This window comes from Vombatus ursinus, unplaced genomic scaffold (genome assembly GCF_900497805.2).
Source record: "Vombatus ursinus unplaced genomic scaffold, bare-nosed wombat genome assembly UNPS02014941.1, whole genome shotgun sequence".
Classification (NCBI taxonomy): domain Eukaryota; kingdom Metazoa; phylum Chordata; class Mammalia; order Diprotodontia; family Vombatidae; genus Vombatus; species Vombatus ursinus.
Genome location: NW_020954719.1, coordinates 9,661,053 through 9,675,560, shown reverse-complemented (window position 1 = coordinate 9,675,560; position 14,508 = coordinate 9,661,053). Strand labels below are relative to the sequence as shown.

Here is a 14,508-nt window from a genome sequence, read left to right as displayed (position 1 = left end):
GCTGAGACAAGTGGGGGTTGGTTTAATGAAACAAGGCTCACGTGATCTGCTGACATTCTGTCTAGATACACTTCCATTTGGTTGTGACCCCACTTCCTAGGTATGACATTCAGGTTGCATTTCCTCCTTAGGAATTACTGGCCTTCAAGGTGGAACAACAACAATCGCATTAGTTTTCCCAGGCTCAATTCAAGATTGGCCATTGTTGTTACCATTCTCTGGTGAACAGCAACTAACCTGCTACTAGTCAAAATATATCAGTAGATTTTTGTAAATTTACGCTTGGCATTTAGCTCCATATATATAATCTTTGAATTTTTTGGTGACAGTCCATTTTTGAGGGGGGTTCCCCAAGTTTGTTGGAAAGAAGTCAAAAGTAAGTATTAATCAGCTGCTCTTGATGTTTTGGAGTTTATTTCAACAGTGGGCTGGGTAATGTGCAAGCTGGATAAATTTCCAAAGTCCAGGAGTTTCAACATTTCTTTGGTATCAGGGTCCACTTCAGTGATCTCCTGATCCAAAGGGGAGGTCTTAGGGACATAGTTACCCCTCCTTTCTCTTTCTCCTTCTAGCAGTTGGATAGAGATACCTCTCACAAGGCCTCTCTGGATCCACTTCATTGGATGAGTAACATATCTCGTTGCAGAGCTTCTTGCTGGGGTTGATGGCAATGTCCTAACACAGGCACTTGGTGTGGCCCAGGCAGGCCTAGTCACTTTCTATAGTGATCTGTCCCACCTTCTTCATGGTCTTGGTACAAGCATGATCCACATTGTCTCTAAGGGCAGGGGCGGGGTGCAGGACTGAGGGATGGTGGTGGTAGTGAAGGGAGGACAGTCCACTTCAAAGAAGAATTCCAACTTATCTACAGAACACCTAGTCTGACTGTCACTAAGTGATTTTGTGCATGGGCACATGGTTTAGTGCACAGGACAGGAAGACCTGGGTTCAAGTCTTGCCTCTTACATTTACTAGCGTAACTTATCTTCTCTGTGCCTTATTTTTCCTTACCTCTGCTGGTGAAGGCAAATGATTTCCAATGACATCACTCTTGGTATAAGACTACTCCTAAGCTTTCCAGGCTAGCATCAGTGTGCGTGACAAAAGTCTTGCCTGGATCTTCATAAGCCATCACTGTTGAACACTAAATTCAAAATTTTAAAAGTTGGTTCACATTTACTTAATGATCTACAAATTACTTCAAGAAGGTTAGTTGTTAAGGGTAAGACTGATTCAAACCATTACCTTGTTAATTCAGGTTTGAAGTTAGATCAAAATGAGGACATTGAACAGTTAGTAAAAGGAGGTATACTTAGGCCTAACAGAGAAAGGACATTCAACAACAATACAGTAACACTTAGCCCACATAGATACAGGCCACTTTCATTTCCATATGGAAACATGTCAGGTCATCAAGGCCTAGTGTAGTGATTCACATGGTCTTGGGACATCCACCAAGTCTGAAAGACCCCCCCCACCCTACCCCATGAAGATGGGACTTTGCTCCTGGATGACCAGGAAACCACATCAATACAGCCAGAGGCTTTCCAGAAGCTGTATCGAAGGACCCAGCTTGAGCCTTTCCTCCTCTTCACCCCTCCCACCCCACCCCAGGCTAATCACGTCCTAGCCTTTGTCAATTCTTAGGGAAAAACTAGCCTTAACCCATATTCCTAGAGGGAGCCAGAGCCCAGGCAGATTTATCAATTAGCTCTGAGCTTCAAACCCAGTCTATCAAACATTATGTATTTAATAAACTAGAAAAATATCTTTTCCCATAAGGAAACCTCTCACTATATCTCAAACCTCTACTCTGCTAGGCTTAAATGAACATCAGTGACAGTTTATTAGCATTGTAATGAATATTAGCACAAAGACAAATTATTTACAGTGTTTTAGCTGTGAAGATCACAGTCAGTCACTTCTAGCCATCTCTATTGCCCTCAACTTCTCACTTGTGAAACACAGACCATCCATGATTTCCCATGATTACATCCAAAGTCTTTCAAGAAGCCTTTTCTTATTTACTCACAAAAAGAGCTAAAGTCACTTCTCTCAGGGAATCAGTTTTTTCTCTCCATTCTCATAGTCTTTCCAGCCGCAAGCAGGTAATTCTTCCGAATGACAATCTTTTTGTTTCTTCATTGATGATGATTTAAAACTCTATGTCTTTACAGATGACAATTGACACTTCATCTCCTCACAGACTCCTCCTAAGTCAAAGTTAAAACTCATGGGTGCATACTTTGACTCATTACTGACTTTTCAGTGGGAGTTTAAACTGTCACTCTGCAAGATTCCAAAGTCTTTTAAAGCTATGGTAACAGTATAGTCTCTATGGGAGAGACTGTTGAAGCTGATGGTACCTAACTCTAGATAAAATACACACATTAAGAACATGCAGAAGAATGACAAAATGAATTCAAGGAATTGAGGGCACTAGCAGTTGGAAGGATTAGTAAAGACGTCTTGTAGAAGGTGCCACTTGAAGGAAGTGAGATATTGTAAAAGACTGTCAGATTTGGCAATTGAGAGATCACTGAAAACTTTGGAAAGAGCAGTTTTAGTTGAGTGATAAGGTCAGAAGTCAGGTTGCAAAAAGTTGGGAAGTGAATTTGAGGCAGAAAAGGAGGAAATAAGTGTTGACAGCTTTTTTTTTCCTAGAAATTTGGCTGAGAAAGAGGAGAGATATAGGATGATAGCTTGAGAGAATAGTTGGACTAGCAAAGGTTTTTAGTTTTTCTTAAGGCTGAGAGAGACAGGTATGTTTATAGGTAGTATTGAAGGAACCTGGAGAGAGAGAGAGAGAGAGAGAGAGAGAGAGAGAGAGAGAGAGAGAGATGACTAGTGAGGGGGAATGACTGAGGGAGGATCTCCTGGATAATACAAGAGGGAATGATATCAAGGGCACATGTGTCCAAGCAGATCATCAGACCAAATGAGATCATTTTTGTAAAGTGCTTAGCTCAGTGCCTGTCACGTAATAGAGTCTGTATAGGTGTGGATTTCCTTCTCTCTCCCATGTTGAAGAGGAGTGCTTAATTATCATAGAGCAGAGTAAAGGAGAGTGAGGGATGATGTCCAGGAGTTTGGGGATTTTTTTTGTTTTGTTTGTTTTTTTGTCTAGGCAATGGGGTTAAGTGACTTGCCCAGGGTCACACAGCTACAAAGTGTTATGTGTCTGAGGTCACATTTGAACTCAGGTCCTCCTGAATCCAGGGCCGGTGCTCTATCCACTGCGCCACCTAGCTGCCCCCAGGAGTTTTGAAATGAAGAAGAGAGAAGAGGGAGCTTGTGGCATATAGTTTGTATTTTCTGGGTAAAGTATGACATGAAATAAACATTTATTAAGTGCCTATTGTGTACCTGACACTGTGTTAAGCTCTGGGAATACAAAGAAAGGCAAAAGCCAGCCCCTGTTATCATGGAGCTCACGCTGTACTGAGGGAGAGAACATGTAAACAACTATGTACAAACAAGATGTATACAAGATAAATTGGAGATAATTAACAGAAGGAAGGCACCAGAATTAAGGAGGACCAAGATGTGGAAAATAGGCTTTTAGCTAGGACTTTGGAAGGAAACAGGGAAACCAGGAGGTTGGAGAGCATTCCAGGCATGGAGTTTGGCCAGTGAAAATGTCAGGAGTTGATTGATGGAAGTGGAGTCCTCAGCTGAGAGAGTGGAAGAAGAGGGAGTCTTGGGGAGAGGAGAGAAGGTTTGCAATAACCTCTGTGAGGAGTGGGGTGGAGCACTAAGTAGGGAGGAGCAAAAGGACCGTTTAGCTGCATTGAGGGCCCTGTTGAGGTTAGATAACAAATCTGTCATGGATCTAGGTGGCGCAGGTCTGTTTAGCAGTTCCTGAGTGGGGGGGGGAAGTAGATGGAGGGGATAATACAGGACTGGCATTTGGCAAGGCACAAAATGCAGCATGGTTTAATGCCTAGGGCCCTGGACTTGGATTCAGGAAGCCTTGCCTCATGTATTTACTAGCTGTTTGTCCCTGGGAAAGTCACTTATCCTCTTTGGGTCTTAATTTCCTCATCTGTAAAATATTGGAATTGTTTTTGAAGGTAAGGGCCAGCTCCAAGTCTACATTCCTGTGTATTGTGGGGGATGGGGACAGGAAGGGACTTCCTGTGCTGAGTGACAAGCCATGTAATATGTGGGAGGGAGCTGGCAGTTCTGATACCTTCTGGGTAGAAGGCATCCTTAGCCAAAGGTAATGTAACTAATCTGGACAATTTGAAATTTGGAGGAGGGGTATGATAACCTCATTATTACTCACAAGGATTAGGCTGAAGGTGACAGAAATACAAGGAAGCAGGGAGTCACATCCTGAAAATCCAAAACCAGGACTGATCTCACAGTACTTTCTCTGTCACTTTGGAATGCTCCATAGGATCTTTTTCTTTCTGCAACTCCCTGGCTGTAGTCTGGGTCCAAGCCAATATTCAAACAAATTTGCAATTCCTAGGGGAAACTGAGGGGAAGGGGCCCAGACCCTGTAGGAGAGGGAAGGTGTCCTATTAACTAATGGCTAGATCTTAGTTATCTAATGCTTTCCTAAAATATTGTTGTCCTTTAGCTCTTAATTCTCAAATAACCCTATGGAATAGACAGGGCTGGTAGAATCATCTCAGTTTTACAGATGAGGCTCTGAGGCTCACAGGCATGAAAAATGACTTGCCCAAGGCCTCACAACTCTTTAGAGAGTAGGGACTCCAATCCAGGTCCTTTCACTGCAAGCTAGAGTTCTTCCCATGTTGCTTTTCTCAACTCAGTGGATTGCAGACTCTTCCCCTTCCTCATTAATACAAATTCATTTAAATAAATATTTATCAAACCCCCTACTTTGTACTTGCTGGGGATACAAAGACAAACACACACACACACACATAAAAAGAAGATAATTCCTCCACTCTACAAATTGAGCGAAGGTGGTGGAAGGTTTGCATCTGGTTCAAAATCTCCCTCTCATACTTGAGTGCATTACCCTGGGCTAGTTACCTGACCTCTCCGAGTTACAGTTTCCTCCCTTGGTGGTGGTAAGGATCATAGATACAGAGCTGGAGGGGATGTCAGAGGCCCTTTACCTGAGGCCCTACCCTGATGTCATACAGGTAGTAAACATCTAGGATGAAATTTGAACTGAAGTTCACTAACTCAAGAGCCATTGTGCTTTCTTTTAAAAAGCATTAAAAAAAATTTTTTTTAATGATCAAGCATTCATTTTTTCCTCCCACTTACAGAAAAAGAAGAAAGGAAGGAAGGACGGGGAGAGAGGAGAGGAAAAGAAAAGAGAGAGAGAGGATAGAAGGAAAGAGAGAGAAGGAGAGGAGAGACAGAAAGAGAAAGGAGAGAGAGACAAAAAGAGGGAGAGGGAGAGAGAGAGAGAGAAAGTATCACATTAAGCAAAACATAGTTACTCATTTGCCACATCCCAAAATGCACTTCATATATGGCATATTGGTCCATGATCTCTCATGCATTAGATGAGTAACGTTCTTCTTTCCTCTGGAGACATAGTAGGTCATGTGGGTGATCAGAATTCTTAAATCTTTCAAAAGTATTCATTTTTATAATACTGATTTGTGCTGTATTTATATTAATATTATAGTATAAAATGTTTTCCTGGTTCTGCTCGGTTCACTCAGAATCAGTTTATACTAGTCTTTCCATATCTCTCTGACATCTTTTTCCTCATTTTTTACAGCATAATCGTATTCCATTTCATTCAGATACCACGATTGGTCCCTCAGCATTTTCACTCTTGCACCTCCAACTCTACCTACCCCTTTGTGTTAATTATTATTATTTGACTGTGGGGGTGCAATATGCACACAAATAAGAAAATACAAAGAGATTTGAGGAAATAGAACACTCAAAACTGGGCTGGAGGGGAAGGAGAGCCATTAGGAAAAGATTCAAGGTTGGCCTTGAAGGAAGATAATTCTAAGAGGCACAGATACCAAAAGCCTGCATTCCAGGCATGGTCGGATGGCCCCTGGGAATTCAAGGACTCAGTAAATGGAATGTGTTTAGGGAACAGCTAGGCTCATTACGGGGAGGGACTTGAAACAGATCTAGAAAGGTAGGTTGGACCCAAATTATCAGGGCCTAAAATACTAGGCTGAGGAGTTTGGCAACAGGCATCATCCAATGAGATTTTCCAATAGAAGGATTATAAAATGCAAGCTTTTTGAAAATCTGGAAAGCTCTTCCCTGCCCTTTTCCCAATAGCTTCATTCAAATTCAGCATATCTTTTTCCTTAATAGTATTTTATTTTTTTTCCAATCACATGTAAAGAGAGTTTTCAACATTCATTTTTGTAAGATTTTGAGTTCCAAATTTTTCTCCCTCCTCCCCTCCCCAAGACAGTAAACAATCTGATACAGATTATACATGTACAGTCATGTTAAACATATTTCCACATTAGTCATATTGTAAAAGAAGAATCAGAACAAAAGGGGAAAACCACAAGAAAGAAAAAATAAAGAAACAACAACAAAAGTGAAAATAATATGCTTCACTCTGCATTCAGAATCATAGTTCTTTCTCTGGATGTGGTTAGCATTTTCTATCACAAGTCTTTTGGAATTGTCTTGGATCATTGTATTGCTAAGAAGAGCTAAGTCTATCATAGTTGATCATCACACATGTTTCAGCAAACATTTTTAAAGCACCTACTATGCATAGGTGCTTTGTGGAAAGCTGATACCTAAACAAAAATAGATGGGAGAAAATAGAGACTGTCCTCAAGGGGTGTGCTTTTTTGGGGTGGAGGGCTGGGGGAAGGGAGAGTAATTAGACGAGTATGCACATAAGCATGAAATAAAGCAGAATGAATGTCAGATAAAGAAAAGATGCAGGCCAGACCACTCTTAAGAAGCCTTCCTTCTTGGCTGCCTTTCTTTGTGAGGAAGCACCTGAATTGTACCATGTGGGATAACAATGATATCAATAGGTAAGGATGAAAAGGGAGTGGGTCCTAGCTTTTTGGGAATTCTGGGAAAGGGATGGTTTGGCCAAATCCAGGAAGAGCTTACTGGTCCAGTTTGGCTGAGACATACCACATATAAAAGAGCATAGTAAGAAAAGCTTCAGAGTGGGCTGGAAACAGATTATGGAAGGCTGTTGAACGTCAAGCTGGGATCACTGTGAGTGTTTATTACTGTGAGTGTTTCTACTCCCTTTCCAAAACAGAAGAAGCTGCTTAAAGTCCTCTTACCAAGGTATGAACTATGGGACTTTCAGTTGGAATTACTCTCTCTTCCTCTGTGGCCAGGGAGGATTGGTACCTTCTTCCCCCGAATACCATTCTTTCACCTCAACTAGGGTCAATCAGCAGGTCAGTGGGAGTCCACATGGACTGAATTACAGTGGAACAGTGATCATAAGCTCTGGAATCTTCTTAGAAGTTTTAGGAGAACTTCTAGTCCAGTGCTATCAAGCTAAAATAGAAATAGGGGCCAAAAAGTGGTACATAATCATGCCTGCGGCATATTGACTTAGCAAACCACATGGTATTAATATCATCTATATTCTATTGTATTTTTATTTATTTAGTTAGATATTTCCTAATTACATTTAATCTGGTTGGGCTATAATCTGTTTTTGACACCTCTAATCCAGTCCAACTCCTTCATTTTACAAATGAGGAAACTGAGTTTCCCAGAGGGGAGAAGAGACCAAGGTCACACAACAAGGATGATAATTATGGAGACAAGCTAAGAGTTTACAAGTTTTGTTTGTTTGTTTTTTAACTCCTTGCTGCAATTCAAGGGGTGTTGGATGGAGCTGAGTTGGTTCAACATGCTTATTGTTGGCTCATCAGCAATCCCAAAGCATGCTTTAGGTTAGAAGGATCCATTTCTGGAATAAACCTTGAAGAGTTTCTTAGTCTGGTGATTTTTTTTAAACCACTTTATGGGGTCTCTGGTGCTAAGTACTTCCTTTTCTTCAAAGTTCTACCCCAAAGTCACTTCATTCAGGAAATCTTCTCAGATTAATCCCCCTGGACTCTGGACTCAGCAGGGATTGATCCAGCTTGCATAATATTTACTTAATCTTGTCTCTCTGTTGTTCAATTCAGCAAACATTAAGTCCTCTACTGTACAAGGCACTGAGTTAGGTACTGGTGATATTGGCAATATGCAGCCATACATGATTCAGACCCTGTTCTCAAGGAGCTTACCGCAGTCGAATAAAGGGAGAAGTTATAAACTAAATAGCTAGGATGCAAGATAGAACATAAGTACAAGGGAGTGTGTCTGATAAAATGCTCTGAGAAATTTTAAGGATGGATCCTTTTCCCATGGGGAGAGGCAGAAAAGGAATCCTGGGTGAGGTTGGTACCTGAGTTGGGTCTTTGAGGTTAAGGGAGAGATTTTAGCAGATGAAGATAATGCTTTAGTCCATTCAAGGCATGATGGATGATTATGAGCAAAGGAATAGAGAGGAGGGAACTTGGTTGAGAACAATGAGCAGGAAGAGAGCAGTCTAGTTTGACTGGGATTCAGAACATATGATAGGATCATAAATTTAGAAGTGAAAGGGACCTTAGAAGCTAATGAGTCCAACTCACTCATTTTACAAATGAAAAAACTGAGTCACAGACAGCTAAATGACTTTCCCAAAGTCAAACAGCCACTAAGTGTCTGAAGTAAGATCTAAACTTAGATTTTCCTGACTCCAAGTATACCTCTATCCACTATGAGGTCCAGTTTACCTTGAATACAAAGGGGAATAATTTGAGATAAGGCTGGGAAAGGAATTTGGATCCATATTTTGGAGGGTCTGGAATGTCAGAATCAGGAATTTTACCCTTTATTTAGTAGGCAATGGAAAATAACTGAAAGGTTTTGCATGCAGAGTTAATTTCACAAAAGCAGTGAGTAAGAAAATTTCCCAGGTATTGGAGTAAAATATGTTGTTTTGTAAGTCTCCACGAATCACCCCAGTGTAGGAGAAGGAGCCCTGGATTTTGAGTCAGGAGACATGGACTCAAGTTCTAGTTACTACCACTGGGATGTTCTTGGGGAACCTGTCTGAGCCTCAATTTCCTCATCTGTAAAATGAGGATAGTAGCACCCTCCTCTGTCCACCTCCCGGGGCTGTTGTAAGAAGCAGATGAGATGGTGGATAGAAAAGGCTTTGTTGCCAACAAATGTTCTACAAATGGGCACCATGCCTTCTATTATTACCTTTGTCCTGGGTATGTGTCTCATCACATGGTTCCTCTTCTCTATGGAGTCCTATCCGCAACCTTACCCTACCCCAAACTTAGCCTTTCCTCCACCTCTCAATCACAAAGATACTGTGGTTGAGAGAGAGGAATGAAATGATGTCCAAGGATATTCAGTCTTTCCTGTGGATATCCTCAGAGGTCAAAGGTCATTTCTCATTGATTTTATGCTCTACTTCTCCCCTCATCCAAGGGAAAGCAGAGGGAAAGGCTGCTCTTTCCTGGTTGTACCTCAAGGTGTTGGGTTGTGGGCATGAATTTTCACAGTGATCAGTTAGGTTGTTCTTGGAGACAAACTGTGTCAGAGAGTAATGGAGGATCAAAACTGGCAGGGTCCTGAGGAATGACCCAATCCAACCCCCTCATTTTTGAGAAAAAGAAATTGAATCTCAGAGAGGTGAAGTGATTATGTAGAATCACAGGGCAAGTTGTAACAAAATAGTGATGTTCAAAGAAAATCAGAATTGGTCTCCTCATTCTGTCAGACACTGACTTTGGCCTTTGTGGGTTATCCAAGACAAATGTTTGCTCCAAAAAGGATTCCCTTCATTCCTTTGTTACCTTCTGAAAGGTTCCTGGACCACTCACCTGCCCCCACCCTTTTTATTCAGTGTATATTCAGAACACTCAAGTTTGCTCAATTTATTTAACTGAGTAACTGATTTGCTATAGTAATAATAGCTGTGAGATTTGCAAGGGGCTTGACATATATTACCTACTTGAGTCTCAAAACTCTGAGATAGATGCTTCTATTAGCCTCATTTTACAGATGTGGAAACTGAGGCTGAGAAATTAAGTTAATTGCCCAGGGTCTCATGCAGCTGGCCACGCACCTGAGATAAGATGTTACACGCTCTTCTATGTGGTTATAAGGTGTACAAAGTACTTTCTTCATCACCCCCATTTTACATATAAGAAAACTGAGATCCCACAGCTAGAAAATGTGAAATGAAGTCTCTTGGCTCCAGATCCATCCCTCTTTTATGCCAAATCAGGATAGCAGAGATGATAAGTGATACTTACATCATACACTGGTGGACATTGCCAAAGAATCCCTAATCTAGTAGCCAATGGAATGATGACTCTGTATGTCCTTAGCTGAACTAGGCCTCAGAGAGCAGATCTGTTGCCAGGAAAGCTCTTCTAGCCATTAGGACCTGATGGAGCATGGACTCCACTAGTATAGTCTTCAAGAACCCAGGGTCACCTCCATACCTTGGTGAAGTATCAGAAGATATACACAATGCATATATAGACACATGGATATATATATGCACATACGTATATGCACATATATACTCATATACATAAAAATTATGTGTAACATTAGCAACAAAAGATATTAACATGGTTTGTAATATTTATAATATATACAAATCATGGGGTAGCTAGGTGGCACAGTGGATATAGAACACTGGGCTTTGAATCAGGAAGATTCATCTTCTTAAGTTCGAATCTGGCCTCAGACACATAGTAGCTGTGTGACCCTGGGTAAGTCACTTAAACCTGTTTGCCTCAGTTTCTCATCTGTAAAATGAGCTGGAGAAGGAAATGATACAGCCATTCCAGTATCTTTGCCAAGAAAACCTCAAATGGAGTCATGAAGAGTCAGACACAACTGAAAAATAACTGAAAAATTTCCATAGAAATATTATGCAAACCAGATCAATTTCAAAGTCAAGCGGGACTAGCTTTTGGAGTATTGGCTCTTTGGGGTTGTCTATGCACTGGATCCCTCCCTAGCTTTTCCCTTTCTTCCTCCCCCCCACCCCTATACACATAAAGAGGCAACCATTCTCTTTTCTCCTTATAAGTGTCTCTGAGCAAGTAAATAGCATGCAGACTTGAGGCTCATTGGGGTAAAGACCAGTAGATTTGACCTACAGGATTACCTAATCATAGCCCATTAGTACAATTTCTTTTTTCTCAGTAGTGTCAAGTTTTGTTTTCTAGACTTCAGTCAGTGATGCTTAGAAAGTGGCACCAAGCACTATGGGCTCTTATCTGTGATAATTTTGATAATGACAATAACACCCAACGTTTAAGCTTTGTAAAGAACTTTACAAATATTATCTCATGTGAGCCTCACAACAACCCTGGGAGGTAGGTGCTATTATTATCTCCATTTTACAGATGAGGAAACAAAGACAGAGGTTAAGTGACTTACCCAGGATCACATAGCTTGTAAGTATCAGAGGCCAGATTTGAACTCAGGTCTTCTTGTCCCTGCTTCATCTGTAGCCAGATACATCATTGCCTCCTGGATCTTTTTAGCAAAATCCTATCACAGAACACACTTAGGATTTACTTATTCTCCACATCCCTCAAACCTCTTAGAGGCAGGGTTGTGGAGAAGAAAGGGCGCTGCCCTGAGAATCTGAAGACTTGAGTTCTGGTGCTCGTCCTACTATGAAACCTTGGCTGTACCCACCCCTACCCCCACCCCCACTGCACCCAATTGGGTGGCTTTATATTCGACATTTCAAGACTTGAACAGCCTGTCTTAGCTTAGCACAATGCTTAGCACAATAAATGTTTTCTCTCACCCAGTCTCTCAACTTTTTGTTCATTAATTCATCTATCCCACAATTCATTCCTTTATTCATTCACCTATTAAACAATTTATTGAGCACCTACTATGTGCATAAGACTAAGGGATAAGATAGGAATCTGGTTCTCTAGAAACTTCAAATTGATTTGAGGGGTGGGGTAGGCAAATATAGGGAACAAAATGAGATCATTATTATAAAGTACCTGCACAGCACCTCACACAAATACTTGTTCCTGTTTCCCTCTCCTTTTTCGATAGGAAAGGGTAGGGTCACTTACAAAATGAACAGGGCAAACTACAAGTATTTTAGAGGCTCAGAGGACTTAGAGATCCCTAGTGATTTAGAACAGGCTTCATGGGGAAAGTGGAACGTCAGCTGGGGCCCTGAAGGACAGAAAAGATTTGAATAAATAAAGTAGAAGCAGAAGTTTGCTGGCACCTAGGTAGATGGTCACTGGGTCTTCCTACAACTCTAAATTCTGGGATTTGGTGATCAATTCATCTTATTAGATAAGATTGTACCTCTCTTTCCAGCTTGTTGAGATCTTCTTGAGTCCTAGCTCAATCACTCCATGGTAACCATCTCTGCCAGTTTTGCACATTCGGCAAATTTGACAAGCATATCATTCAAGTTACTGATAAGATGATTGAAAGCACAGGACCAGATTCCTGGGGCTCTCTTCTAGAGCCTTCTCTCACAGAATCTCAGAAGAAATACCAAGTTATCCAACCTATTAATGTCTGTTCTTTGGGTCCAGACACTGAAACAGATCCAAGTCCACCTAACATCGTTGTTGGAATTGTAAAGCAGTACATACTTTTGGGACAACAGTCTGCTCAAGTAAAGTCCCATCAGTTCTTGTGAAGAAACGTGAGGTTTATAAGCTCAGTGCGAATCAGCTGGGTGTTATGGCATCCCCTAAGGCTAATGCAATCTCAGGCATTCTTGGTCCCTTTTATTTTTGCATAGTAAGATCTAGCGACTTTTTCTGTTCAGTATTCAATAGGTAAAAATATTTCTTCCCTCTGCTTTGTTGTTTAGTCGTTTTCAGCCATGTCTGACTCTTCATGACCCCATTTGGGGTTTTCTTGGCAAAGACACAGAAGTGATTTGCCATTTCCTTCTCCAGCTCATTTTACAGAAAAGGAAACTGAGGCAGGCAGGGTTAAGTGACTTTCCTGAGGTCACACAACTAGTGTTTAAAGGTTGATTTGTTTTGGTTTTTGTTTTTTTTGTTTTGTTTTGTTTTTAGTGAGGCAATTGGAGTTAAGTGACTTGCCCAAGGTCATACAGCTAGTACATGTCAAGTGTTTGGTCTGAGGCCGGATTTGAACTCAGGTCCTCCTGACTTCAGGCCTAGCACTTTGTCCACTGCGCCACCTAGCTGCCCCTTAAGGCTGGATTTGAACTCAGGGCTTCCTTACTCCAGGCTTAGCACTTTATCCACTGCACCACCTAGCTGCCCTTTTTCCACTCAGGCATCAGTAATTTGAATATCTGTGTGGCTTTTCCTTCCACCAATCTTAACTCCATCTCTGGTCTAACACTCATTTGATTTTCTTTTAAAAAATTTTTTCAATTAAAAAGCAATTATTTTGTTTCTGTCTCATATCTCCCCTAGCTGAACAAAAAAGAGAGAGAGAAAACCCTCATAATAAATATGCATATGAAAGAATTTGCTTTGTTTTACTATGAATATTTATTATAAGGGTGCAGGGTGGATTGGAAGGTGGAGAGATTTGAGGATATCAGGCAATCAATCAATCAATAAACAATTATTAAGCACTTATTATGTGCTGAGAATATGAAAGGAGTGAAAGATAGTTCCTGCTCTCAAGTTGCTTATAGTCCAGGAGGCTAAAACAATGAGGACTTCAATTATGGTGGTGATGGCAGAACAACTTGACATTTAAACAAGACTTTGATATTTAAAGAGGGCTGGGTTGGACTTTGACTCCAGACTCTTACTTGGGTTTGAATCCTAGTTCTGTCATTTATTAACCATATGAACTTGGACAAGTCTTCACCTCCCTAAATCTCAGTTTCTTTATCTGTAAAATGAGGATAATTATACTTCACTGGGGTTGTTGTAAAGAAAAGCTTTGTAAACTCAAAAATGATATATAATTGTGAGCCATTGTCATGAGCTCATTTGGTCCTTAAGAGAGCCCTGAGACACAGGCAGGGGAGAAAAGAACAAGCTCTAAATACTTGTTAGGTGATAGCCAATGTCCTTTGTGCTCATTTGATCCTCACAATGACTCTGTGAGGTTGATATTATTATTATTATTATTATTATTATCATTATCATCCTCATTTTATAGTTGAAGAAACTGAGGCCAACAGAGTTAAGTGACTTGTCCAGGGTCACACAGCTAGTGAGTGTCTGAGGCTGGATTTGAACTCAGGTCTTCCTGACTCAGCAGTCTATTCACTGTACCTCCTAGCTGCCTGGTTAGGTATTGTCCCCATTTGAATGAATGAAGCATTCACCTTTAATGATATCACCTGTTAATTCCAGTCACTTATTCATTCTTCAACAGGCAGCTAAAGAACCTACTCCGTACAAGGCAGACTGGGGATATAAAGAGGGAAAACAAGACAGTCTCTTCCTTCATGGAGATTATAATCTACTACCAGGGTTCTTCCCTTTGGGTGTTCTGGCCCCTTGTGCAGTCTGGTCAACTCTTCTCAGAATTGTGTTTTGT

General features: G+C 41.0%; 1 protein-coding gene across 1 annotated transcript in view; it reads left to right on the top strand.

Annotated features, from left to right (window-relative positions):
- FIGNL2 (fidgetin like 2) overlaps positions 1–14,508 on the top strand; it is a 49,012-nt gene that overhangs the window by 6,250 nt on the left and 28,254 nt on the right. The gene's annotated exons all lie outside the window — the stretch shown is intronic.